This window comes from Taudactylus pleione, unplaced genomic scaffold (genome assembly GCF_031769625.1).
Source record: "Taudactylus pleione unplaced genomic scaffold, aTauple2 ptg000042l, whole genome shotgun sequence".
Lineage (NCBI taxonomy): Eukaryota > Metazoa > Chordata > Amphibia > Anura > Myobatrachidae > Taudactylus > Taudactylus pleione.
This window is the reverse complement of record NW_028284444.1, coordinates 2,915,314-2,930,364: the sequence shown is the minus strand read 5'-3', so window position 1 is coordinate 2,930,364 and position 15,051 is coordinate 2,915,314. Positions and strand designations below refer to the sequence as shown.

Sequence of the window (15,051 nt, the reverse complement as noted above, 5' to 3'; positions counted from 1 at the left end):
ACCACAATCTACTTCCTCAGGTAGGAGATCCAGTGGCATAAAAGGGTAGCTTTCTATAGTCTCGCAGTGAAGCCTAATGTCCTGGGAGCTATATATTGCACACATATTGGGCTAAGTATACTTAGCCCAATATGTGGTTAACGAATATAATGCCCATTCCATCAATATTCAAGTGGTCTATAATGCAAAAATGCACATAATGAGAATTGTAGCGGGCTATCCTGACTTATGTCATGGTGCCTATATCTTCTTTAGGCAATCATCCCTATATCAAACATTTGAGGATTGTTTAATGTAGGGATGTGCAGGCTCGGATAGGTTCGAGTTTGCACGTTGAGTTCGGATTTTTCCCTCCAAAAAAACAGAACTCAGAAAGAGGCAAAACGTCATCTTGCAAGGACGAACATCTTTATTCCTGGACTTTTGTCCAGGAATGATGATGTTCGTCCAAGCAAGATGACGTTTTGCCTCTTTCTGAGTTCCGTTTTTTTGAGGGGAAAAATCCGAACTCAACGTGCAAACTCGAACCTATCCGAGCCTGCACATCCCTAGTTTAATGCCAGAAAGATGCCAGAAAAATTTCCTCAAGTTATTGCACACATGTGTATTATTTGCCTTTTGCATTGAATATGGAATTTTTTTTCCCTCACAGGTGATTTAGGCTATGGATGTCACTCCTGACTAATGATGCATTTGTCAAATCTACAGACTCCTGCTGTCCATATTTATAATAAGCCCACAAAGCTGCCAGACATGTGATAGAATGAACATTTTTAGCTTTTAAAATCCAGATTCAGGTGACTTGATAAATCTGCTGTGGTGCTACCCTACAGTCTGGCTACAGTCTCAGATTTTGTTATCTGATCCATAATCCACAATCTGACATTACACCACCATGCCACCTTAGATGTGGTAGTACAGTAGACAGTGAGCCTGCATGGGTTTTTGTATCATATGGGTAGTTGCACAGTACAGACGGGGGAAGACAGATTAGAATTACACTCGTTAACAACTGCATACCCTGTAAGTATGTTTTTGTGTGAAAATTATGTTAGGCCAGACTGTTTATTGCTGATTGATATCGAGTATGTGTTGACTTTTGACTTTCTCTACATATTTAAAAGCACTATATAACAAAAAACTTGCTTACAGATACTGCAAAGAATACAACTCCATTATTCAGCACAAATGATTTGCTCACAACTCTGTAAACCCAAAATAATGGTTGGAAATAAACAAACAAATAATAGCATAAAAAATCTCAACATTATAGTATATGCTGATTGTCTTCATGCCCAAAAATCAAAAAGACACATAACATGTTAAATGTTGAAGCAAAAATTTTATAAACACAATTATTCAAAATGTATCTTTCTCTTTTGAAAGGGAGGCATAAGAAAGATCTTCAAGAGTTGTTGACTAATTCTAGTCCACAATAGAATCTTAATCGCACAGGGGTTTGTTACTCAATAGCTGTTGCTAACCTGGTCAGGGTTTCAGGGTTACAATAGTGGCCAAATGCAGGTGTTGGTGGTGCCTCTTTTGATAAATTATATTATTGTCTTGACTTGTTTGAGTATCTATGAGCTGTATTTGTATTTTGCTGAAAAAATGAATGGCTTATAATATTAGGTAAAAATATATTAACAAAGTATGTGCTCTGTGTTTCAAAGCATAATATACTAATTAATTATTATTTTTTTATAGAGGATATTGAAGCAAACAAGTGCACACCCCATGTCTTGTGGCTGAGGTGGTGTATCAGAGTCAAGCATCTTGATGCCACAAACTAGCTTTGGGGGTAGAATGTTGTGCGCCTCCATTTTCCATGTACTCATACTAATAAATATTGTCTTGCACTCATCAATTATTTTCTGCTTTACCCTACTGTAATGGCTAAGAGCCTTTTTCTGCAGTGGGCCTCAGACTTCTTAAATGGACCAAAAGATTTTACCCATGTCACAACACTATTCTATAATTGGTGTTGCTACCTAGTTGTTGTTATGGCTGCCAGATTCCCCAAAATAAAGTAATGACAAGGAACTATGGATTTGACAAGTGCAACATTTTCTTCACAGGAAAATCCTATGATGCATCCACATTTTGATTTCCACCTATCCTCTCCAGTCTTCTGTTCTTCCTCCTGAGCTTCTTCCTCACCTTCTGTCTCCATCTCCTCCTCACTACTATCTCTCCTCTTACCTATTATATCAAACACAGAGAAGAAAAAAATGTCTTACCAATAATCCTACCCACAAGCACACCACAGACATGCACAAATAAACAATAACTAAAGTAAAATAAGCATTAAAGACAAGACAGACAATTGTGCAGATCAAAAAATATTCAAGACAACAGTGAAGAAGACCAGACAAGCTTACAGCTCCTCTCAGGAGTAAATAAATCAGCAGGGAATATGCCACCATATACCAATTAACAACCCCTACCACTCTCCAGTGAACTCTTTACACCCTTTCAGAGTAATTTGGTGGTTTGGGGCATTTTCGATGGTTTTTTGTGATGTCGTAATAGCATGTGCTTTGTTAAAACCAATACAATAGCACCAAGAATTGTTCATCATTTTTGTTCGGTTTCCATCAGTTTTAACAGGTACATTTTTCTGTGGTTTTCAACAGAAACAAGCAAATGACGAGGCTTTGTGACTTTTCTGTATTTTTCAATACTAAACTGCTGTCAATGCCCAACGCAAATAAAGTAAAAACTGATGCTTAGTAAATGTATCCCATGGTCCAACTAGTTATTTCTACAATGGTAGTAATCTGTTTTCTTAATTTGCATTTATTTATGCATCCCAGGATTGTATTCACATTTTCAGCTAACTATTTGCTGGTCAACATTGCCCCCCGAGTATATAAAAACTGTACTGAAGTGTGAAAATTATATACAGAAAAATCTATTTGTAAATTTATGTTATATAATAGGAACCTCAGGCATAGAATTTCAATAAAAACATGTTCATGTGTTTGCTTTCAGATCAACTTTAACACATAGCATATCAATTAATTGTAAAAGGGTCTTAGAAACCATAAATTTGCCTGTCAGTAAGATCACCTCTCTGCCTTTTCACACCTCATTCCAAGCACTTAGTTTTACAGGAAGCCTCCCTCGCCTCTCAATCCCTTCAATTACAGATATTATTCTCTGTCAGGTTCTTGTGACCCTTGTGTAGCCTAGCTATTAAACCAGAAATCATTGCCTAGCCACAGAAAAAGGCAGAAGTTTATTTTTCTTCAGTTTTAGGGCAGATAATAAAAGGAGAAATAAATCTGTGCTTTGTAATAAGTCTCCATTGATGATGGTTGTTGCATGAAAAGTTTTGAGTTTAAAAATCCAAAAATGCTACTATAGTTATGTCACTGGTATTATAATAATTTTCTGCCAGTACATATATTAAATCTGTTATCAGAATCATTGTATGGAGACCATAGCCTATTAACATAAGGCTGCTGGACTGGTCCCATAACCTACTCTGTGTGATCTGCAGACCACTGCATGTGCAGGATCCTTGGCACAGAAGTGTAGAGACCCAGCATTGCAGGTACTCCATTCCCACTGTCCACTGGCACTCCTCCACAGCTCCTGCAATAGACCTACTACTCCTGCAGACCTGCAGCCCTACCTCTCCATACCATGCCTAAGACATGAAGCCATTGAAGCACAAAACTCCACCTGATCCAAAGACTAATGCACCTGACTCCTTTCCTGAGCCATACAACTCAGAATCGGTAGAAGATAAACTCACTCATATTATATGCAGAGACTTTCTTGTTCTGTTTAAGGAGATCAAGGACATAATGAAATCTGTACAAGCTCCACACACCATGAAAGCAGACATCTTGGCAATCTGTGGCAGAATGGACCAACAGGAACATGGATTTGAAGATGTGATCACTATCCATTAAACTTTTGAATCTGATTTCCAGCAAATGTGCCACGACATTGATTAGCTCCAAGAGGGTCAGGAAGACCAAGATATCACAGCTCAAAGGAACAATCTCCAAATTAGGGGTATCCATGAAGAAGTTGAGGATGCCCACCTTCTCTACTTCAAAAAGCTCTTCATGTCGGACTTCAGGATCCAGCTGCAATGTAGCAGGACACAGCTTTAGATCCATTCTGTTGTCTGCTCAAACTCTCTAGATGAAAACTGCTATCCCTGCATCTGAGCTGCTATGATACTTGGCCTGATGCTCACGCTGGAAGAGGGTAGCCATTAGCAGCAGCAAGATGGGCCAGAGGTTTGAGCTTTGGAGCTGTTACCTCTCTGCTTTCAGCTGCACCAGGAGACTGGAAGTTACCAGTGATCACTAAATGCAAACAGCAGCAATATACACTGGTGGTGTGAAGACGGTGCTCAAATTTGCAGTCATTCACTTGTCATAAAAAGATTGATTCTCCCACTGGGGGTATATGGATGCCAGCACCTGCAATTGACTTAGAAACACATGTATATGAGAGGTGCCTGTATTGGAGGAGGTAAATGTGGGGACATTTTGAATGGTTGCAGATATTACCAAATAAAGGAAGGATTCCTTCTGAATTGAATATGGGAAAAAGTGTCAATAAATTATATATAGGAAAGGAGAAGTTGAACTGCTTGTGGCAGAATCTGTGCAGATATTTGTCCTTTATTTCCATCTACTATATAATCAAATTGCAATTGATAGGAGAAAGAGTTCTAGATATAAAGAAACAATTATATCTCATACTTTGGAAGCAGAAGTATTGTATGTATTGTAACCACAAAAACTGCTGATACTGTAAACTCAGAGTGCTGTAGAATAACAACAGTTGATTATATCAGTGATTATTGATGAGTCTTGGTGGTATTAGGAGTTATCAGTTTTTGTACAAGCTATATTAAAGATTGAATTGCCTGTTTAAGCAGACTCCACACAAGATCCAAGTGGGCTACATATACAAGTGAATATATTATGTCAAATTATATGGAGAAATATCTAACCACTGCTACTACACCAAAGATGGCTAATGTTGGCTCATCACAGGCTGAAGCTATGGCTAATAAGGCAACATGTGTAGATCCAACAGCTGTTATTAGTTCTACCCCTTCATCTCCTGAAAGTATCTTCACTGTCATATGGAGATATTGTGCAAGCAAATTTAGAGACAGTAGGTCCACTTCTCAGAGTTCAAGCAATTGAATAAATTGCTGTGTTATAGCAAGCACTAAACAAAAAAAATCAGATGCAACAGCTTACTCAGCTGATCTCCTTAGTAAAGCAGAGATGTGTGGACAATTTTAAAGGTATCAATGTGTTGTCTGTGCCACTTCAGAAATCAGAAAATCTGCTTAAAAGACAAAAAAGTTGCACCAATATGGTAATAGAATGGGCTCACAAGATAGGACCCCCCAGAGGTCAAGATGGGAAAAATCCAAGAGCAGTCCTCTTTAGATGCCTCAAGTTTCAACATAGAGACAACATAAAGCCTCATGGAAAAATCGAGCTATTACTTGGAATGATATCAAGTTAATTATATTCCAAGATTATTCATCAGAGTTCAGCAAAGCCCAGAAAGCATTCTTGCCTATTTGTTCAAGACTGTTTTAAATTGGGATGAAAATTTGCCCTGATGAATCCAGCCCGCCTTTGAACATTTGAAGGGACTAATTTATAGCTTTCCTTATAGTTGCAAGCTGGAGAAATAAGATGATTAGTCTTAGTAACAAAAAGGAAGGGGTCAGCATTATCCTTTTTGTTATTTTGAATTGTGAAATATAGTTTATTCCTTTCTTCCCTTCTTCCCTGAAAAAACTGTTAGTCTATACAGAGAAACACGTTACTTGTTATTTTTCATCACCCACCAAGTGACCTACCATCTTATTTAAAGTCTGAACCAGCTTGCCAGATAAAAAAAATATTGCCATCATTTTTTGGACTTTATACTCTATCATCACATCTCTTTTGACTGCATCTTACCTGCACACTGCGAACATCTGAGGGCTCCAAGCTTTGCACAAGGAACTCATATGCAAATAGGACCATCCCTCTACCGGTGAGAAGCTTGACAAATATCCACCTATTGGACAGTCCTATCTCTGAGAAGGATCCTGACTATTATTGTATTAGTTAATTCTGATTATTGAATCTGAAAGTATCTATAGGCACAGACTACATATATGTGGACAGTCACTAGGGTGAGGCACCTTGCTCATATATGAAATTTTATATTGTATGTGAAATCTTTTTTTATTAAAAGGAATTGCATTTTTAACTACATGTATACAATTGTTTACTCAAATTAGCGCTGCTATACTGTTTATATATTCAAATTTTTAAAAAGTCTGACTACCCCTATTATCTTAGTAGCTGCTTGGATATAGAATAAACAGAGGAGTATGCACTAGTGGTGAGAGAAATGATAGTGAATAATGCCTAATACCATTAGATGAGGACAAAAATGAAAAAAACAACGTAATGATCTATCACACATTTTAACAAAAAATTCTTGATGACCCTAATGGTGGTGCACCCATAGGATTTGTGCAATACACATATCATACATAGTTATGAAAAGAGCAAAAACTAGAAAAAAGACAAATAAGCCTTTGTTGGGGCACTCTTAGAAAGGAAATGTACTGATAATTAATGAAGAGAATTATATGAAATTAAAACTTAACTTTTAATAGTGAACTTGGTAAGATAAATTCTCTTCAGTTAGGTAACTCACATGTAAAACAAATACATATAGTGAACAAACGTAAACAACATAAATGTTGCAATCAGCATACAGTAAGAAAACAATTGTTGGTATATATAATATGATATATGAGAGTGATTTACCTTGTATCACAAGTCATTGATTGAATGGCAGCAGGCACCAAGATAATTTAGACCCTATATGTACCAAGTACATAAATCAGTGAAAATCCGCTGCCAGTAAGAATGATGTATAAACATGGATAAAGAGCACTGATGTTACAATCAAGACTAAGGAAAGCACTCAGTTTATATACACTAGGATAAATTATCTTCAATAAGATAACTCACATGTAAAACAAATACATATATTGAACAAATGAAAACAACATGAATGTTGCAATCAGCATACAGTAAGAAAACAAATATTAGTATATATGATGATATATGTATCATCATATATATGTTGAATGTTACCCATTCTACAAGCTGCATAGTCTAACTAGTGCTTTGCAATCACTCAGATCAGCTGTTTGGATTTTTAAAAGTATGTTACCCATTTCCATCTAGCAAGCAACATATTGTTCTTACATTTCTGCATAATGGAATTTATTTCTGTTAGCAAAGATTTAGATGTAATGACTTGATTGTATTTTGTATTACCTTGGTGGGGGATGTTGTTCAGTGATGCCTAGTTTATGGTAGGATACTGCTTGTGTTTACACAAACCCTGTGCCAAATTTCTTCATTGATTAGTTAGCATTTGTGCTCAGCTGTAGCATGTCTCAATCAGACTTTCTTTAAGTTTAGAATCAGTATAGAGGCAGCCGTGGATGTCGACGGCAGCCGTATTATAAGCACTAAGTGTGTTATAACACAAAGTGTAAATATATAACAGTTAAAAAATACAGTTGAACAAACATTGAACAACATCTACTACAAGGTAATAACAATATCATTCCTTACCAGTAGTTTGTGTGTTGTACATTTATGAATGTATTGCAAAAATGTATCAGAAATTTCTATTAATGATCTCACTCCATGGAATCATCTCTAAGACTACTACATCCTTTACTCTCCCTGCAGCTCATCCTTCTGTACTTATTGCTGCCTCATTACTTTCCTCTACTCTTACAAACACATATGAGCTTTTAACTTATCTAAACACATTGACAATAACATCCACAATCTCTTGCCATAACAAACATTCAGTCAAATCCCACAAATATATATATATCTCGCTCCTGTTGCTTCTATTAGCAGGTGACATATCTCCAAATCCATGCCCAACCCACATGCCACACCAACAACGAACTATAAATCCAGCTAACCTCATAAACATTGCATGCCTCCCTTCACCATCCAAGTCACTAAAATGTGCCTTATGGAATGCACGCTCTGTATGCAACAAACTAACATCCATCCATGACCTCTTTATTTCAACTAACCTCAACCTTCTGGCAATAACAGAAACATGGCTAACACAATCAGACACTGTCTCTCCTGCTGCACTTTCACATGGTAACCTACACTTCTCACACACATCCAGGCCTAGCAATTGTAAAGGAGGTGGGGTAGGAATATTACTCTCCCAATCTTTCACATTCACAGTTCTCCCACAGGTACCTTCACTCACATTTACATCATTTGAAGTACATTCTATCAGGACTTTCACCCCTTTCTCTCTGCGAGTTGCTGCTATCGCCCGCCTGGGCCACCACAACAATTTCTGGAACATTTTTCAGCCTGGCTCCCTCACTTCCTATCCTCAGACATCTCCACCATAATTATGGGTGATTTCAATATCCCCATTGACAGTCCACAATCTCCTCATGCCTCCAAACTACTCTCTCTAACCTCCTCTCTTGGCCTCTCCCAATGGACTGACTCCTCTACTCATAAGGAGGGCCACTGCCTTGATCTTGTATTTACCAGACTATGCTCAGTTTCTGATTTCACTAATGCTCCTTTCCCTCTCTCAGATCACAATCTTATCACCTGCACACTTTCCTCCATTACATCAACCTCAATGTCAGTGAAATCAACCAAACCACCTAAAACCCGCAGAAATATTAATGTGATTAACTTTCAACAACTATCTACCTCTCTACAACAACGACGCTCACCAATTTCTGCACTCACTTCTCCTGAGACTGCTGCATCACACCTAAACCAGATTCTAGTAAAAGCCCTTGATGAAGTAGCTCCAGCTACCCATCACACTCCGCGTAGATTCAGACGTCAACCGTGGCATTCTAACTTTACACGGCATCTACAAAAACTCTCACGTAAAATAGAACGTCAGTGGCGAAAGTTTCGCACTCCAAGTGACTTTCTCACATATAAGTCTATCTACAACTCTTATCGTACTGCTCTGGACACTGCCAAGCAAATATATTTCCAATCTCTTATCTCTGCTCAAGCCTCTAACCCCAAGTGACTTTTTAATACATTTAAACTGCTTCTTACCCCTCCCTCACCCAAGCCACCTGCTACTATCTATTCACAAGATCTTGCTTCCTATTTCAAGGACAAGATTGATAATATCTGAAATGAAATGTTATTCTCTTCCTCAGCGAGTGACCTACTCAATTCCCTACCTGAACCCTCTGGCACATTCTCTTCATTTGACCCCACAAATGAAGATGAAGTATCTACACTCTTCTCATCCTCCTACTCTATTACCTCTCCTCTAGATCCTATACCCTCACAAATTAGTAAAGCTCTGTCTCCTGTGCTCATCCCAACCCTAACTAAAATCTGTAATCGCTCTCTTTCTACTGGCATCTTTCCATCACTGTTCAAGCATGCAGTGATTACTCCCATTCTGAAAAAACAAAATTCTGACTCTAACACTCTCTTTAATTACTGTCCCAGCTCCCATGCCCCTCCAAGCTACTGGAGAGACTTGTCTACACCCGCCTCACACACTTTCTTAACACCCACAACTTTCTGGACCCACTTCAGTCTGGCTTCCGTTCCCAGCACTCCACAGAGACAGCACTGACTAAGGTAGTAAATGATTTGGTCACTGCCAAGGCTAAAGGCCATTACTCACTTCTAATTCTTCTAGATCTCTCTGCTGCTTTTGACACTGTTGACCACTCTCTTCTTGTACAAACATTACAATCCCTAGGTCTTAAGGACACAGCTCTTTCTTGGTTCTCTTCCTACCTATCTGATCGCTCTTTTTCTGTTCGTTTTTCTGATTCTGCCTCCTCTTTGCTACCTCTATCAGTTGGAGTACCGCAGGGCTCTGTCTTAGGTCCTTTGCTATTCTCAATCTATACCACCTCTCTTGGCAAACTAATCCGCTCTTTTGTATTTCAGTACCATCTGTATGCAGATGATACTCAAATCTACCTATCCTCTCCAGATTTATCACCATCTGTATTAGTCCGTGTCACTGAATGTATTTCTGCTATTTCATCTTGGATGTCATCTCGCTACCTGAAACTTAATATTTCTAAAACAGAATTAATTATATTTCCACCGGCCAATAACAGTTACCAATCTGATCTCTTTATCACTGTTGATAACTCAACAATCCACCCCACCCAACAAGCTCGCTGCCTTGGTGTCATCCTTGATTCTGAACTGTCCTTTGTTCCCCACATTCAATCTGTCTCAAAATCATGTTACATACATCTAAAAAACATATACAAAATTCGACCATATCTCACACAAGACACTGCAAAAACTCTAATCCATGCACTCATTATTTCACGCATTGACTATTGCAATAGTCTCCTTACTGGTCTTCCCAAAAACAGGCTATCGCCATTACAATCCATTATGAATGCAGCTGCAAGGCTTATTTTCCTTGCCAAACATTCATCGTCTGCTACCCCGCTCTGTCAGTCCCTCCATTGGTTGCTGGTTTTCTACCGTATTCAATACAAAATACTGTTACTTACACATAAGGCCATTAACCGAATTACACCAACATACATCTCTTCATTCATCTCAAAATATCTCCCAACCCGACCTCTCCGCTCAGCACAAGATCTGCGTCTCTCATCCACGCGCATTACTTGCTCCCAATTATGGTTACAGGACTTTCTTCGGGCTGCACCCACTCTATGGAATGCCTTAGCACACACAATAAGACTTACCTCTACTCTTCAATCCTTCAAGCGTTCCCTGAAAACTCACCTCTTCAGACAAGCTTATCAGATTCCAGAACCGACCACATTACCTTCATAGCTTCCATGTCTTATTACATTCCCTCTCACAGTCCACACATAACCTCACATATTGTCTTTCTTTCACATACTCCTGACATTTTGCCGACATTCCTGTGTGACTGGATCATGCAGCCCACCAAGAAACTCTGCATTCTGGCTGGACCAAATTGCAATATATAGCACCTATCCTTGTGTATCAATGCCTATTTCCCTATAGATTGTAAGCTTGCAAGCAGGGCCCTCTTACCTCTATGTCTGTCTGTTATTACCCTGTTTTGTTCTATAAATGTTTCCAATTGTAAAGCGCAATGGAATATGCTGCGCTATATAAGAAACTGTTAATAAATAAATAAAAATAAATATGAGAGTAATTAACCTTGTATCACAAGTCATTGATTGAATAGCAGCAGGGAACAAGAGTATTTAAACCCTATATGTACCAAATACATCAATCAGTGTAAAACCGCTGCCAGTAAGAATGATGTATAAACATGGGCAAAAAGCACAGATATTGCAATCAGGACTAAGGAAAACACTCAGGCCCTGATTCAGAGCTGGACGCTCTGACAGAGCGCTCGCTCTGAATCAGGGCCATCCCTCTGAATTTAAGAGTGGCCTCCTGGCAACTCGCATAGCTGTGGGTAAAAAAAGGTGAAAAAAAATGGGTGAATATCTAAGACTGAGTTAACCCCTCTTCCTAACTCCACTTGTTTGAAAAACACAGTGGATCAGAGAGAAAACACACAGATGAGTATAATTATAAGAATAATCGAAAATATAGAGTCAATATGCAGGCACCAACAGTTCTAATCTATAGGTCTGCTGTAACTATCAGTTCTAAGGCAAATCCGGTTTAATACAATGCAGTTGAATTGCTCAGGATCTCAGGCAGCAGTAAGGTGAAGATCAATTACACCATGTAACAAGATCAAGTTCTGTCTTATCGGTACAATACAATAAAAGAACAGCAATAACATCATATAAGATAAATAAGTGTCACATGGAAAAGATCTTATGGGAATGCTGCCGAAGAAAGGAAGGTCTGTGGTTAATAAAATGCTAAATCACTTCTGCTTTCCCATGTCCAATTCTAACATGGGATGAGAGAGTGCAAATAGCTTAACACTCAGAGGAAACAACAGAAAGGCACTTCTGCTGTCTGAGGAGAAGCAGTGTCTCTCCCCTGTTACCTTAAGACATTGCAGGGGGAGTCGCACGCTGGGAACTCAGATGAGAGAGTGCATGGAAGTGACAGTAAAGTTACCTCGCCAAGATAGTCAGTGGACCAAGGCTGTGGTGCCGAATGTGTGTGATTGTTGATGCTAATGCAGTCTGCAGGCAGGACGCACGTTTCGCCGGGGTGGCTTGGTCACCTGATCATCCTTGTATTTGTTACATATAGGGTTTAAATACTCTTGTCCCCTGCTGCTATTGGTCTACTGCTCCTATATCCTCAAGATTGTCCACCCCTGCTTCTAAAACCTGAGAACTTATACAGGTTTTGGGGTATATTTACTAAAGTAAGAGGTTTTAGAAGTGGAGATGTTGCCCATAGCAACCAATCAGATTCTATGTATTATATAGAGGGTGCTAGATAAGTAGAATTTGATTGGTTGCTATGGATAACATCTCCACTTCTAGAACTCTTACTTACTATATACCCCTTTATGTCTTGTTTTTTTCTTTTCATTGTTTGAGTCTCAAAGGGGCCCTTCATCTTTTAAAGTGTACAGAACTTCTAAGAGATGTATACTGACACTCCACTGATTGCTTCCAGATACTTTTTAGCCATTCTTCTACCTTTTATGCTGCCTTATCTTTCTCCTCCTTTATCAACCTTATTTTATTTCACCCTCCTATACCCCCCTTCTCACCTGCCACAATTATGTTGCACCAAAGTTTGGTTTCCCTCTCCCTTTTCTATGGTGTAGATAGCAGAGGTGTATCCTGTAGAGATCACATGCACTTAAGTTGTACTGTTCCAATTTCACATGTTACTTTGTTAGGATTTTGATGTTTGTGCTTCTTTTTCCCTCATCACCAATTTCTTAACATCCCCTCTCACTGTTCCCCTTTACCTCTCTACTCTACTTCCCCTATAATCCAATTCTATTGACTTAATTCTGTCACCTCTGAATCTTATTTTTCTGCTACTGCTTGTTTGTACCTTCATGAGTTTACTGCCAAACCGTGTTTTTGTTATTTTGATTCTAACTCCCTATTTATGAGTTGTCACTTACCACGGTCTCTTGCCTACTTTTATTGCCTGCTAAAACTTATTCTCTTTGTTTGTCTGCTTGTAACCACTTCCCTTGCTTACATATTTATATTATTCCTCTCCCCCTGCCTCATCTCTTATTTTCCCTTCCCTTTTCTCCTTGCTCTTATGCTGTACTACCTTCAATAGTTCTCCTATCTGTGTCGGGCCACAGGAGTGACCTCCTGACCCCTATTATGGTACCACTGATGCACCATCACTTCCTCTCTCATGTCCTCCTAGGGTCTCAAACCCACCTGCTGACCTATGTGTTTGCCTGTCGCATAGTTCCCTTCCCCACTGTTTGCAACCACAAACTTGGCTCTTTCTGCGAATTGGCCAACCTTACCCTCCTATCCCATTCTTGTTCCCTTCTCCCCTGATACAGAACATCCCCCTTCCTCTCTGCCATTATTCTCTCATTTGATCCCATCTCCCACTCTCATCCTGCTTGCTTTTCCAGTCACATTCCTGACCATTCCATATGGGCCTTAAACAGACAGTATACTTGAGTCCAAGGGTGCTGAAGGGTGGCAGGTACAAATTAACTAGTCCTGGACCTCTGTTTGGACCCAGGAGTGCAAGGGAGATGCAAACATACCTCTGCTCTGCAATGACTGACCATGAACCCAGAAACTTCAGTGTACACTCCAGTGACCATGCCCACCAGCAACAGAGCCTGCTCGATGTCTTGTTAGCCCTACCTGAGTCAGGCAGATAGGAGAATATATCATTGTTTATCTTGAGCATATCCCATGTACAGTACCAAGGAACAAATTAGACCTACTGTATTCATTGCATGCTGCCAATAGTGTCTGTGTAGGTGAGATGTGCAGATGTCTGGAGCTGATGTCCACTCTTCCCTGAATTACAGCTTTATAAAGTTATCACTATACTGTTGACCACATCTGCTAACCTAATGTTTTTATACCAGTCCTGTCAAAATCACAGTGACTGTTATTGTGACAGTTCACTCTAAGTTGGCTGCCTACCTAAATGTCCTGCCAGTGCTATACAAATGCTCCCTGGAAATCAGTTAGTTAGGTTTGAGAGCTATATTCGGTTCTGTAGATACAGTAACAGCCTAAAATTTATGTCAACAAACTTACTATAAAGAAAATGCAATCAACTGAGAAATTAGTGTGAGTCATATTGGGGGAAAATAGACCATTTATATTTAAACACTTTTTTGACATATTTAGAAAATGCTCAGAAATTGTAATTTTTTTACTAATTAAACAATTAAAGTCCAGAAGCACCCTGTAAATGTGTCTAGCAGACCCCAGTATCATTATTCCAAGACCCCCAGTAACAATTGACCCACTTTAGCATATTTTTCCTACACTCTAGTGTTGTTGCCCTTGCATTATTACCTCCATACCCCTGTGGTATATACTGTAACATTATTCCTCTTCCCCCTCATTAGCAATCAATCCTTCTGTGGAACTACCCCCACCCCAGTGGTAATAGATCCCCCAGTGGCATCAACCTCACCACTCATGTCCATATATTCACACAAAAGCATTGTTCTCTCACCCCCCCAGTGGCAATATATATACCCACCCACAGTGCCAATAAATTCCTTAGTGGCACTGATTGGCATCCATCAACTTCAGTGACTATAGATTCCCCAGGGGCATTTACTTCTCCCGATCCCCATCAGAGTGGGTCACAGAAGGAACTGATCATCAATGCCCCAGTTCTCCTCTTTACACTTGAAAAGTTATTGGCGCATGCACTCCAGAAGGCAGTTTACATGGCATTCTGGGAGAGAAGGAGAAGAAGAAGAAGAAGAAGAAGACGAAGGAGGAGAAAGAAGATGGAGAAAGATGAAGGGGGGAGGAAGGAGGGGGGGAGGCGGAAGAGGAGGGAGAAGGTTTGTTTAAATTTAAAAAATCAATATTATAATTGTTTTTTTTAGTGTCAA

The 15,051-nt window shown here is 39.3% G+C and overlaps 1 long non-coding RNA gene across 1 annotated transcript; it reads right to left on the bottom strand.

The window, feature by feature from the left end:
* Positions 1–1,807: 1,807 nt before the first annotated feature.
* Positions 1,808–7,382, bottom strand: LOC148537922 (uncharacterized). Its single transcript, XR_015873014.1, has 3 exons — positions 7,344–7,382; positions 6,825–6,878; positions 1,808–2,202 (listed from the first exon to the last, which is right to left on the bottom strand). It is a non-coding gene; the product is annotated as an uncharacterized LOC148537922 (long non-coding RNA).
* Positions 7,383–15,051: the final 7,669 nt, after the last annotated feature.